The 12,694-nt window shown below is 40.6% G+C and overlaps 1 protein-coding gene across 21 annotated transcripts in view; it reads left to right on the top strand.

Annotated features, from left to right (window-relative positions):
* Window positions 1-12,694, top strand: part of NRXN2 (neurexin 2) — an 845,479-nt gene that overhangs the window by 215,394 nt on the left and 617,391 nt on the right. For all 21 annotated transcript variants that reach the window (XM_077287299.1, XM_077287320.1, XM_077287316.1 and 18 more), the window contains exon 2: window positions 8,790-8,883. The gene's annotated coding sequence lies outside the window, so the exon portion shown is untranslated. The remainder of the gene's footprint in view (window positions 1-8,789; window positions 8,884-12,694) is intronic.

The following is a 12,694-nucleotide window of genomic DNA, read 5'->3' as shown; positions in this document are numbered from 1 at the left end:
GGATCAGCTGAATGATTCACTGCACCTGCGTGTAATTCGCTCAGGCGCAGTAAATCAGACCGCCACCATCTTTGTGTAGACAGATAGCGGCGGTCACATTAAAACTGCGCATGCGCTCCTCCTGTACAAAGATGGCGGCAGTGAATCATTAAGCTGATCCCGGCGGCAGCGTGTTCTGCAAATTCAGCGCGCTGATCGGGCATCAGTCGAACATCCCTTCGACGGCTATAAGCTACTCACAAATGGCACCCTTACAAAATCCAGCTGCTGCAGCATCTCAACAAGGAAGAGCCAGATCGGCGAGCTGAATTTGCAGAATGGGCAAAACAAAAATTGGAACAGGACCCTCAGTTTACACAGAACGTTATGTTCAATGATGAGGCAAATTTTTGGGGGTGGGCCATTTATGTGGATACACCTAGATAACATGGGAATGGTGACAGTTTTCTTGTGTAGGGTGCCTTGCTTTGAAATCTGCTGCAATGACCCAGGTACTGTGTTCACCAGACATCAACGCAATTTCTATCCGCTCCTCACGTGTTAACCTCTGTGACATGTCAATGGCTGTAAACAAAGAGAAACTTGTAAATAACTCATGAAAGAATAAAGTTATGTTAAAACCAAGCAAACCATTGTTTTTCTTGTGAAATTCTCAATAAGTTTGATTTGTCACATGACCCTCTTCCCATTGGAAAAAATAAAGTTGGATCCAAAATGGCCAACTTCAAAATGGCCGCCATGGTCACCACCCATCTTGAAAAGTTTCTCCCCTCTCATATACTAATGTGCCACAAACAGGAAGATGATATCACCAACCATCCCCATTTTATTTAGGTGTGCCCATATACATGGCCCACCCTGTAAATATGTTGTATTAATAATATAATTAATATTATATTTACATCCTATATTAATGTAGTAATATTAATAATGAATAATAATAATAATAATAATAATAATAATAATGTAATATCACATTCAAAATCTCTAAAAAGGAATATTCTTGCAGTGTATACCCCAGTCTAGACTGGCAGATATTTAATAACTGTCTCTAAATGCAGTATAATCCCCTGGGAAACATAACAACGAGGGACTTTGCCAGGCTGGATATAAAAGAAATATTAGTGTAAGATGAGATGCTCAGGACTCTTGTGTTCTCCTTTTCACCTTTCCTTTTTAAGAAATTCAACAGCTGTTTCCATAGAGTGAACTGATCTTCTAAATATTTTGTCCTAGATTAAAAAAATCAATCTTTTTTTAAATTAAAACTCGACATGCAAAGTGACCAAAAACAGCAATTCTGACATTTGTTTATTTATTTTTTTTTCATTTTTGCAGTTTCCCTATGGGTTAAATATTAGGCTATTTTATTAGTTCAGACAGTTTCACACGCTATGATACATGTATATAATTTTTTTTTAGATTGTATTTACATTTTGGGAAAAGGGGGGTGATGTGCACTGAATTTATATATTTTTAATGGTCCCGCTATGGGACTTGAAGCAGGGATCACTTGATCGGTTGTTGAGATACTGTAACATTGAAATGTATATTGAATTGTAGTGCAAGATTAATGATATCCTATGAAGGCGAACAGAGGGACCATCAGTAGGCCCCTGGGCTGCCAAGATAATGCCATTGGCATCCTGTAATCATGGTGCAGGTGAACTGATGAGGATCAGAAAGGACACCTTTCTCCATTTCTATGAATCACCACTGTCACTTTTGACAGAAACATCCAAAATGCCAGGGTCCACAATTTACAATAGGAGCTTTCTTCCTCTCGCTCTCTGCGCAGTGACCTCTGCACAGGTCACAGAATTGCCTGGAACACTCTCTATCAGTGTCTATGTACTATAGCTGCTGCAAAGCATATCTCTAAATGCCCCTACTATAGGTGATGCTTTCTCTTTAAAGAAGGAATCCTCAGGCAGATGACATTGCGAGAAACACCCGGTGTTCGCAGTGCCGAACCCAAAAAGTAACACCTATTTCCTGTTGAAGTCTATGTTCGGGGTCCGTGCCCGAACAGTAGGTGTTCGGTACCGACCCCAAACTTTACTGTTCAGGTTCGCTCATGTCTAGTCAAGAGTTAAAGAGGGGGGATAATTTCTGCAGGGACAAGAAACTTCTTGTTTCTACATAGAGCAGAAAAAAGAGAAGAATTACTGGGTAGAAAGGCAAAATTAGCAATTGTAAGTACACAGAACTATATAATATGATTACAATATATTAAGAGGATAAACACTTTGATGAGAGGAAGAAGAGGATGAGGAGGAGGAAGAGGAGGTGGAGAAGGAGTGCTATTATCATCCTGCTTTGGGTTTTCCACCAGACTACGAATCAGAGTTTTCAACCCTTCTGATTCCAAGAACATATTTTGTAATAAGCTAGGTTATAAATAGCTAAATAGGCTAAATGAACAATTATAAATTAGATAATGTGACAATTGTGGACTTTTATTTACCCATGTTATACAGTTTAAAACTTTTACAGAAAACGATTGTTCTAAGCATTTGGAGAAAAAAAGGGACTTGACTGCACAATCGCTGAAAATGCAAAAGCTTTCCTTCTTTACATTTTATTACAAATAGACAAGGTGCGTAACAATTAATAGTAACAAAAAAAGGCAAAAAAAAGCCTTCTGTAGTAATATGGGTAGATTCACGTAGAAGCCAGAACTCGTAGAACTAGTTTCTGACCAGTCCTTCCTTATGGAGCAGTCAGACGGCAGTATAACAAGGGCGAGGATCACATCGCAATGCTCGGACTGGCTGGCAGCTCTCCTGACCCAAGGGAGACACCTTGCATTTCTATGCATCTGTGACGCTCAGGAGAGCTGCCAGCCAGTCCAAGCATTGCAATGCGATCCTCGTTCTTCTGACTTCGCCCTTAGTCTAAGCCTTCAGAATAAGGACTGCACTGGTCAGAAACTAGTTACTTGGATGCCTGATTAGACGTATGCCCATTCTCCAACATTATTATATTTTTTAAATAAGTTTTGGTGTTGCTGTTTTGCCACTCATGATTTTAATCTGAACAATAAGCTTGCATTTTTTTTTAGTGCTGGCTTCTACGTGGGTCTCCCCATAGGAAAGGTGACCCTAACCTCTGGCGGCAATTTTATTCCGCATAGGAAAGGTGACCCTAACCTCTGGCGGCAATTCCATCCCAGGCTATGTCCCTTCTGATCCTGTGCCCATAGCCCAGAATGTGAACGGGGCTGGATGGCTGCTTTTTTTTAGTAGCAAAGCCAGCCTCTTTTTCCATCACGGGTGATCCAGAAAAAAAAAAAAAGGGACTGTTTTGACTACTTTTGACTACATAAATAAGCAGTCAGCTGGTCTTTTTTTTAACATACTGCTCCAGTTTTGGGCCGACATAAGAAATTATGTATTATATTGAGCACAGATCTACTGGGAACGGGCATAGGGTGGCTATCGCAGAGGATCGGATGGGGGAACCTGGCATAATTGAAACAAGTTATATGAGTTACTTTCAATTAATTGATTCTCTTTCCTTTCTATTGATACAATTTTGCAACAAATTATATTACTGTAGTTTCTATATAAGCGATAAAGCAAGAAGACCCTCAAATAGTCTTAGATTTTTATTAGATTGAAGCCCAGCAACAGCTATATCCATAAAGTCCAATAGCAAGGAACCCTATCCAAAGCTTAAAGTGGAGCAGATTACTCACTCATAGGGATTGCTGTAATTTCGGGGTGATTCGACAAAGAAAGAGCCATTAGTGTGTCTTCCAATGCCAATCTATGGCAACTTCAGCTAAAAGAATATGCTCTTGTATTAAATTGCTTCTTGAGAAGAAGGTATTATTTCACCACTTTACAAAGCACTTTTGTGGCTACATCTTGAACAGTCAGGTCGTTTTTTTGGTAAAAGTTCATAAAAGTAAGATAAGGGAGCTGGAAAAATATTTGGGTGTGGAAAATATGAGGAATGGCTGTCAAAAGTTATCAAACTGATGTGTAGAAACTGCAGTGGTAGTGGGTTTTTTTCTAATTCATATTTTAAAAAGTGGGAACTCGGATTGCAGGGTCAGAAAAAACATGTTTGCTTTCTTCCAAAAAACAGCGCCCTCTTTTCTACAGGTTGCATGTAGACCAATAAGTGACACATCACTGGAATAAGGAGAAAGAAGTAGAAAAATAAAATAAAGCAGTTTGTTAGTGTAGTGAAAGAATGATAAGGAATTTTTAATTAAAGTCTATTAGAAAATAAGATTAGATTACGAGATTAAAAAGAGTAAGATTTAGGAGTAAAGTATCACCCCTTAACCATTATATCAATTTAAGAAAAGTTTACCGCCGTCTGTATGACTTTTTTTTAACCTTAACTGGCTGCTACTCTCTTATTCTACACAAGTGAAGAAAAGTGAAACCTTCCTTAGACACAAAGGGCTTGATGTAGGTGGAATGAATTTGTGTAATGGACTTTAGCACTTTCCGGGTGACATGTTTAGAAGCAAAGTTTGGATACTGGAAGTTTGGATATTGGAAGTTTGGATATTGACAAGTTTGGATATTGACAAGTTTGGATATTGACAAGTTTGGAAGTTTGGATATTGGAAGTTTGGATATTGGAAGTTTGGATATTGACAAGTTTGGATATTGACAAGTTTGGAAGTTTGGATATTGGAAGTTTGGATATTGGAAGTTTAGATACTGGAAGTTTGGATATTGGAAGTTTGGATATTGGAAGTTTGGATATTGACAAGTTTGGATATTGACAAGTTTGGATATTGACAAGTTTGGATATTGACAAGTTTGGAAGTTTGGATATTGGAAGCTTGGATATTGACAAGGTTGGAAGTTTGGATATTGGAAGTTTGGATATTGGAAGTTTGGAAGTTTGGATATTGGAAGTTTGGATATTGGAAGTTTGGATATTGACAAGTTTGGAAGTTTGGATATTGGAAGTTTGGATATTGACAAGTTTGGAAGTTTGGATATTGGAAGTTTGGATATTGGAAGTTTGGATATTGACAAGTTTGGAAGTTTGGATATTGGAAGTTTGGATACTGGAAGTTTGGATATTGGAAGTTTGGATATTGACAAGTTTGGATATTGACAAGTTTGGAAGTTTGGATATTGGAAGTTTGGATACTGGAAGTTTGGATATTGGAAGTTTGGATATTGGAAGTTTGGATATTGACAAGTTTGGATATTGACAAGTTTGGATATTGACAAGTTTGGAAGTTTGGATATTGGAAGTTTGGATACTGGAAGTTTGGATATTGGAAGTTTGGATATTGGAAGTTTGGATATTGACAAGTTTGGATATTGACAAGTTTGGATATTGACAAGTTTGGAAGTTTGGATATTGGAAGTTTGGATACTGGAAGTTTGGATATTGGAAGTTTGGATATTGGAAGTTTGGATATTGACAAGTTTGGATATTGACAAGTTTGGAAGTTTGGATATTGGAAGTTTGGATATTGACAAGTTTGGAAGTTTGGATATTTACAAGTTTGGAAGTTTGGATATTGGAAGTTTGGATATTGCCCACGGCTGTCAGATCTCCTGAACATTTATGGAAGCAAATGAAATAGCGCCCTGATCGGTTCCTACTGGCAACGCCGACACTTTCTCCTTCCGACAGTTTATAAGCAACGTGGCTTTGTATGATCAAAATGTTAATATTCCAGCAAATGAATCACTTTCATGGTATAATCTCTTCAATGACGGAGATATGTTGGAAAGTTTCCTTCTGTAAATCAGGCACTTTGCATTTTATAATTCCTCGCTACCTTTAATTGACTTGATACATATTATTTTTTTTGGGTCATCTTAATAATTCTCTTTTTTTTTTCTAATTTTCTTTTCTTGAAATCCACATTGGGGCATATTTATCAATACTGTCATTTTTTTTTTTTTTTTTAAAGCGCTAAAATTAGGGTCCGATGCATTTTTTTTAGGTCACTGTTCTTTTTTCGCAATGTGGTATTTACATTTTTGTGCCAAATTCTTCAAAATGGTGCACAATTCATAACTTTGTGTAAAAAAGAAAAAAATTGAGTCTGATATTATTGCATTTACCTCTCGTTTTCTTTTTTTGTCTGCTTTTAACCCCTTCACGTCTGGGCCAATTTCCGGGTTTTTTTCCCTTCTCATCTTCCCAGAGCCATAACTCTTTTATTTTTCCATCCACATAGACATACGAGGGCTTGGGTTTTTTTTTTGCTGGATGAGTTGTACTTTTGAATGACACCATTCATTTTACCACATAGTGTACTGGAAAACAGGAAAAAAAAGATTGTGGGAAAAAAACAGCAATTCTGACACTGTTTTTTGGGAATTGTTTTTACGGTGTACATTTTGTGGTAAAAATGACCTCGCAAAATGATTTTCCTCATCAATTCCATTACGGCTATACCAAAGATGCCACTTTTTAAAATTATTTTGGTGGTGAAAAAAAAAATCAGAAGTTTGCAAAATATTTTTTTTTTCGGGTCGTGTTGCCATTTTCCAAGACTTGTAAAATGTTCATTTTTAGGTCAAAGGAGCTGTGTGATGACTTATTTTGTTTGCGGTGCGAGACAACAGTTTTATTAATACCATTTGGGGATAGATTTGGCGTTTTGATCGCTTGTTACAGCCTTTTTTATGAAATTGTGGTGACCAAAAAAAACATAATTTTGGATTTCTTGATTTTTTTTTCATTTACTGTGTTTACCTATTGGGTTAATTATTTTTATATTTGGATAGATCGGACTTTTCTGAAAGCAGCGACATCAAATATCTGTATTTTTTTTAAATGTATCTTTATTTTTAAAAAAAGGAGTGATTTGAACTTTTTTTTTCAGATTTTTTTTTTACTTTTCACTGTTCTTATTAGTCCCCTTAGGGGACTTGGAGATTCGATTATCTGATCGCTTTTGGTAAATACATTGATGCCACAGAATAGATATCACAGTCTCATTTGACGTCCCGCCGCAGACAGAGTTTCAAAGAAGCTCCGTAATGACAGGTACAGGGGTCATCATCTGACCCCTGGCTGTCATGACAATTCATCGGTAACCCCCGATCACGTCATGGGCGCGTGCACGTGTTAAATGCTGCAGTCTTGAACCACGTACACCATTTTTAAAAATTTGATGACAAAAGAAAAATTAAAAAATCAATGACCAAAACAAGACATAAAAAAGGAAGTGACTTAAAAAACAGCGAATCATGAATCGAGTCCCACATTTTTGTCTTTAATTTTTTGTGTGATTTTTCAACTAAAAAAATCCCATGTATTACTAAGTGTAACAAAAATTTCCCAGCGTCCATTTAATCACTGGCGAACATTTGCGCAAAACAATTTGATACATTTTAAAAAGTTGCAATCGATCAATTAGCCAAAAATATCTTCAAACCCCAAACCTTGCCCACAATTCCGAACGAAAAACAAAACGGGCGAACACATAGGAAATGGAGTTTTTAGGAGTTAAAAAAAGTGCACATTTGAAAAATAAGAAGGCACAAATGAAAAATAGGTGAAAAACACAAAAAAATAGACCAAAAAAGTCACAAATGCCATAATAAATAAGCCTCAAATGCCCCAAAAAGCGGAAGCAAAATAACTCTCTCCACTAACTTTACAGCATTTATTAGTTACTTTGACCCAAAAATGTGCAGAATTTTGTTTCTTTTTCATAAGCCCAATATTGCATGTTAAAATATGCCCCTTTCCAGTAAGCCACACCTCTTTTACACCCCTTTTGCTAAAAGGAGGGAGTTTTTAACATAAGGCTACTCTTTTGTGAGTATGTGGTGAGATGTTGATGTTGCAGATTTTCTGATCCTATTTGGCAAATTAGATTACCAGCATTCTTTTTTCGTTCTGTTTTTTTAGCACTTTTTTTCATATTATTAATATTTCCTTGTATTTGGCTTTGACGAAACTTTATTGATACAGTCAAGTGCGATCACACGCATTTGTATTGCATTTCCGTAGTGGAAACGCGCTAATAACTAACCAATTTTCCCACATCTGTTGCAAGTTTATGGGGAAAATCAGCACATAAAACTCAGCGTAACCGCGAGAGAAATTGGCATGTTGCAGATTTCAAACCCTCACACGGGTCGGTTTATGCAGCGTGAAAAAAAAACAAAAAACAGCAAAGCGAGCGGGAGATTTCTATAAATCCCATCCACTTTGCTGGAACTGTAAGATGCTGCGTTTTTTTGTACAGTAAAAATACTCCGTGTCAAAAACTCATGGTGGGAACTTAACCGAAGAGGATTTTTTATATGGAGAAAATGTCAGGGATCTGCTCTATAGAAAGAGCTCACAATAACATTGACGGACTTAGCACAAAATGCATTAAAAATGGTGCATGACTCTTAGAAAATTTGTCAAAAATGTAAAAATGAAGCAAAATACATAAAAAAATTAAATCAAGCAATAAATATGCACAAAGCGCACCAGACATCTTACTCATTTAGCCTATGTTCACACGTTGCGTTTTTGCAGCTTTTTTTTAAGGCAAATTTTAAGCTGCGTTTTACAGTACTGTGACATTTCAGAAATCTCATTCACACACATTTTTTTTTCCTGATTGATTTGGAAAACTTCTGCATTTTTGCAAACTGCAGCATGTCACTTCTTTCATTGTTTTGGCTAAAACACAGCAAAAATCGCATCTCATTCACTTTGCTGGCACCAGGATTGCAAGGAAGATGCTCCATATCTGCAAAGTGTGCACAAGCCCTAATCTTCCTCCTTTCAGCCGGTCCTGTGATTGCCTTGTGCTAATGTGATTTCCTCTTGATTTCCTGCAGGGGTGGACGAGCATATCGAGAGCCTAGAAGTCATCCATGCATTGTAAGAATAGCACTGAGCATCCAACGCCCTCGCATCTGTCTGACGTATCTGGTAAGGAACCTCCTGTGGCTTTTCTAGTTTTGTTGTATTTTTTTTTTTTTTTCGTGTTTTTAAAAGATCCATTTTTGATTTATCCATTTTCTAGTTTTTTACATTGTTGCAGGTTCTTTTGCTTCTAAAATTCTTCCACGTTCGACCACAGAAGCGGAATCCATGTGACCTCCTAAAAGTTACACTTCACTGAGCAATATGTTTCCACATGAAACCTGTCAGTTTTGCACATTGTTCTGCTTTGCGGTCTACAAAGTTTATTCGCTTGGGGTAGAAAGTGTATTTCGGAGTTTCTTTGGAGCCTTAAGATACCCTTGTGCCAATCCTAAGGAGGGTTAGGCTTGGGAACAACAAAAGGGTAAAAAAAAAAAGGTTAAACTTCTTCTTTTTGCAGCATACCTCATTTCCTTCTTTCTCTTTCAAACACTGCAGAGCTGTTTCAATGTAGCATGAAGGAGGATAGGACTTTGTTAATTAATTAATTAATTAATTAATTAATTATGCTCTCACTAAGGGCTCATTCAGACGTCGGTGATTTTTCTCATAATGCGAAAATCGGTCCAGGTTTCATCAGTGCTTTTGATCAAAGTGTCATCAGTGTCAGTTTTTACCCTCAGAGTTTTTAATCAATTTTTGCATTGAAGAATTTGATCCGAGACACCGATCAATATTGGACAATTGTCTGTGATTTTGTGTAAACCACTTGGGCTGAAGGAAAAAAAAATCTGATATGTGAACAGCCCCATAGACTATCATAAGTACGAGTGCTATCGGTAAAAAATACAGACAGCGCTCGTACAAGAAAAATGGACATCAGAATGAGTCCTATGTGTCAGTTTTTCTTTCTTCAGCAGAAAATATCAAACTGCTCACATCGCTGCAGCACCGTGTGGGAAGATAAGCACGCCATAGTGGAGCTGAAGATGAACAGGACTTCTGGAGTAGAAGCGAGTGTGAGGAAACAGTATGTGGGGAGCAGTGTACAGAAGGAGGGAAAGTATGAGGCAGTATATAGCAGGAGGGACCGTGCGAGGGTACAGTGTACCGAAGGAGGGACACTGTAGGGTAGCTACTGAGGCGGCCATCGTCCCAAGCCCTGTCACATGCAGGGGCCCACTGAGAGTCACTGCCGCTTTTTGATGAGGCAGAACACCGCACAGAGGAGAGCAGTATAATGCCGGCTCTCCTGCCTGATGGAGATCCTGCAGCTGGCAGCACAGTGGAGTCTCCTGCAGTGTATAATGCCAGCTCTCCTGCCTGAGGGAGATTCTGCAGCTGGCAGCACAGTGGAGTCTCCTCCTGCAGTGTATAATGCCAGCTCTCCTGCCTGATGGAGATTCTGCAGCTGGCAGCACAGTGGAGTCTCCTCCTGCAGTGTATAATGCCAGCTCTCCTGCCTGATGGAGATTCTGCAGCTGGCAGCACAGTGGAGTCTCCTCCTGCAGTGTATAATGCCAGCTCTCCTGCCTGATGGAGATTCTGCAGCTGGCAGCACAGTGGAGTCTCCTCCTGCAGTGTACAGTGCCGGCTCCCCTGCCTGAGGGAGATTCTGCAGCTGGCACCACAGTGGAGTCTCCTCCTGCAGTGTACGGTGTCGCTTTACTGTGACCTGTGGAGATTCTTCAGGGTTATAGTTTGGTGCATGCTCGGATTGGCTCAGGCATGCTGGGTCCTAGTGCCCACCGTGCATTTCTCTCAGACACTTCCTGGTCCTGTCTCACTGACTGCAGACTTGGTAAGTGGCATGTCATGATCACTGGGGGCTGAATGTGAAAGGATGTGGGGTATTGTGAGGGGGGGACAGGGCACTGGCGTTGAATAGGTCATATACATTCCCCCCCCCCCCCCCCCGGGATGTATATGACCTATTAATATGGGAATACAGGTGACAGAAATGACACACTGGTCCTGCCTGTCTGCCTCATATTAATGGTCTTGATGCTGAGAAATGTTATATTCTGTCTTTATGTTAATGATTTCTTTCAGGCTCCAGGGTGTGTGGTGCTGTAAGAAATCCCTGCTTCCTGTCCTCATTACAGTGCTATCCCCCTCCCATGTATCTCAGTTATGGCACCGGAGTCCTGCGCTCCCTCAGAAATACATCCCTCATCTTTTTGTGGGCGCTGCATTCAGGGATCTTCTGCCCTCCAGTGACCTCCGGTGTGTGCGCCAATAAGTTGCTTTCCCCCTTCCTCCCTACACAGTCATCACCATGTACACATGGTTCATAGCGACCAAATCATGGCAGGGAGCGCCTGCTGCATGAGCCCCCAATATCACTGGTGTTATCAGGCGGTCATGGACCCCATGTTTGCTATTTGCATGTGTTCACTAGAAAGGTTTGGTTTCTCTCAATAGAAGAGAATTGAGAGAAGCCGAAAGAGTCGTCACATGACTGCCTGCTGACATCAGCGATACTGGGGCCATTATTACTGTACATGGGGGGACTCAAGGGACATTATTAAATGCTAAGTGGGCACTTAAGCTTTATTGTTATAGGGGCACTCAGAGTATTGTGACCATCAAAGGTGCATATGGAGTATTATTACTTTTTACGGACAAAATGTGGAGGGCACTAGCACAGGGCATTAATATTTACTAGGGGGGAATTTTACGATCTAGAGAGCGCAAAGGAGTCATTATTACTATGTAAGGGGCACAATGGTGGCAGTATTATGTGGGGCGGTACTCAAAATCAAAGTGGAAAATCAAATTACAGGCTGATCCAACTTCAGTGGAAATGCCTCATGACAAGGAAAAGATGCTAAGCATTGTGTGGGTGGCCTCCACGTGCCTGTATGACCTCCCAACTGTACGCCTGGGCATGCTCCTCATGAGTCGGCGGATGGTCTCCTGAGGGATCTCCTCCCAGACCTGGACTAAAGCATCCGCCAACTCCTGGACAGTCTGTGGTGCAATGTGGATGGAGTGAGGCATAATGTCCCAGATGTGCTCAATCGGATTCAGGTCTGGGGAACGGGCAGGCCAGTCCATAGCCTCAATGCCTTCATCTAGCAGGAACTGCTGACACACTCCAGCCACATGAGGTCTGGCATTGTCCTGCATTAGGAGGAACCCAGGCCCAACTGCACCAGCATATGGTCTCACAAGGATCTGAGGATCTCATCTCGGTACCTAATGGCAGTCAGGCTACCTCTGGTGAGCACATGGAGGGCTGTGCGGTCCTCCAAAGAAATGCCACCCCACACCATTACTGACCCACTGCCAAACCGGTCATGCTGAAGGATGTTGCAGGCAGCAAATCGCTCTCCTCAGCATCTCCAGACTCTGTCACGTCTATCACGTGCTCAGTGTGAACCTGCTTTCATCTGTGAAGAGCACAGGGCGCCAGTGGCGAATTTGCCAATCCTGGTGTTCTGTGGCAAATGTCAAGCGTACTGCACGGTGCTGGGCTGTGAGCACAACCCCCATCTGTGGATGTCGGGCACTAACACCATCCTCATGGAGTCGGTTTCTAACCGTTTGGGCAGACACATGCACATTTGTGGCCTGCTGGAGGTCATTTTGCAGGGCTCTGGCAGTGCTCCTCCTGTTCCTCCTTGCACAAAGGCGGAAGTAGCAGTCCTGCTACTGGTTTGCTGCCCTCCTACGGCCCCCTCCATGTCTCCTGGTGTACTAGCCTATCTCCTGGTAGCGCCTCTGGACACTACGCTGACAGACACAGCAAACCTTCTTGCCACAGCTCGCATTGATGTGCCATCCTGTATGAGCTGCACTACCTGAGCCTTGTGTGGGTTGTAGAGTCCGTCTCATGCTACCACGAGTGTAAAAGCACAACCAACATTCAAAA

This window comes from Ranitomeya variabilis, chromosome 2 (genome assembly GCF_051348905.1).
Source record: "Ranitomeya variabilis isolate aRanVar5 chromosome 2, aRanVar5.hap1, whole genome shotgun sequence".
Taxonomy (NCBI): domain Eukaryota; kingdom Metazoa; phylum Chordata; class Amphibia; order Anura; family Dendrobatidae; genus Ranitomeya; species Ranitomeya variabilis.
Note: the sequence above shows the minus strand (reverse complement) of the source record. Positions and strands in the feature narration are given on the sequence as shown.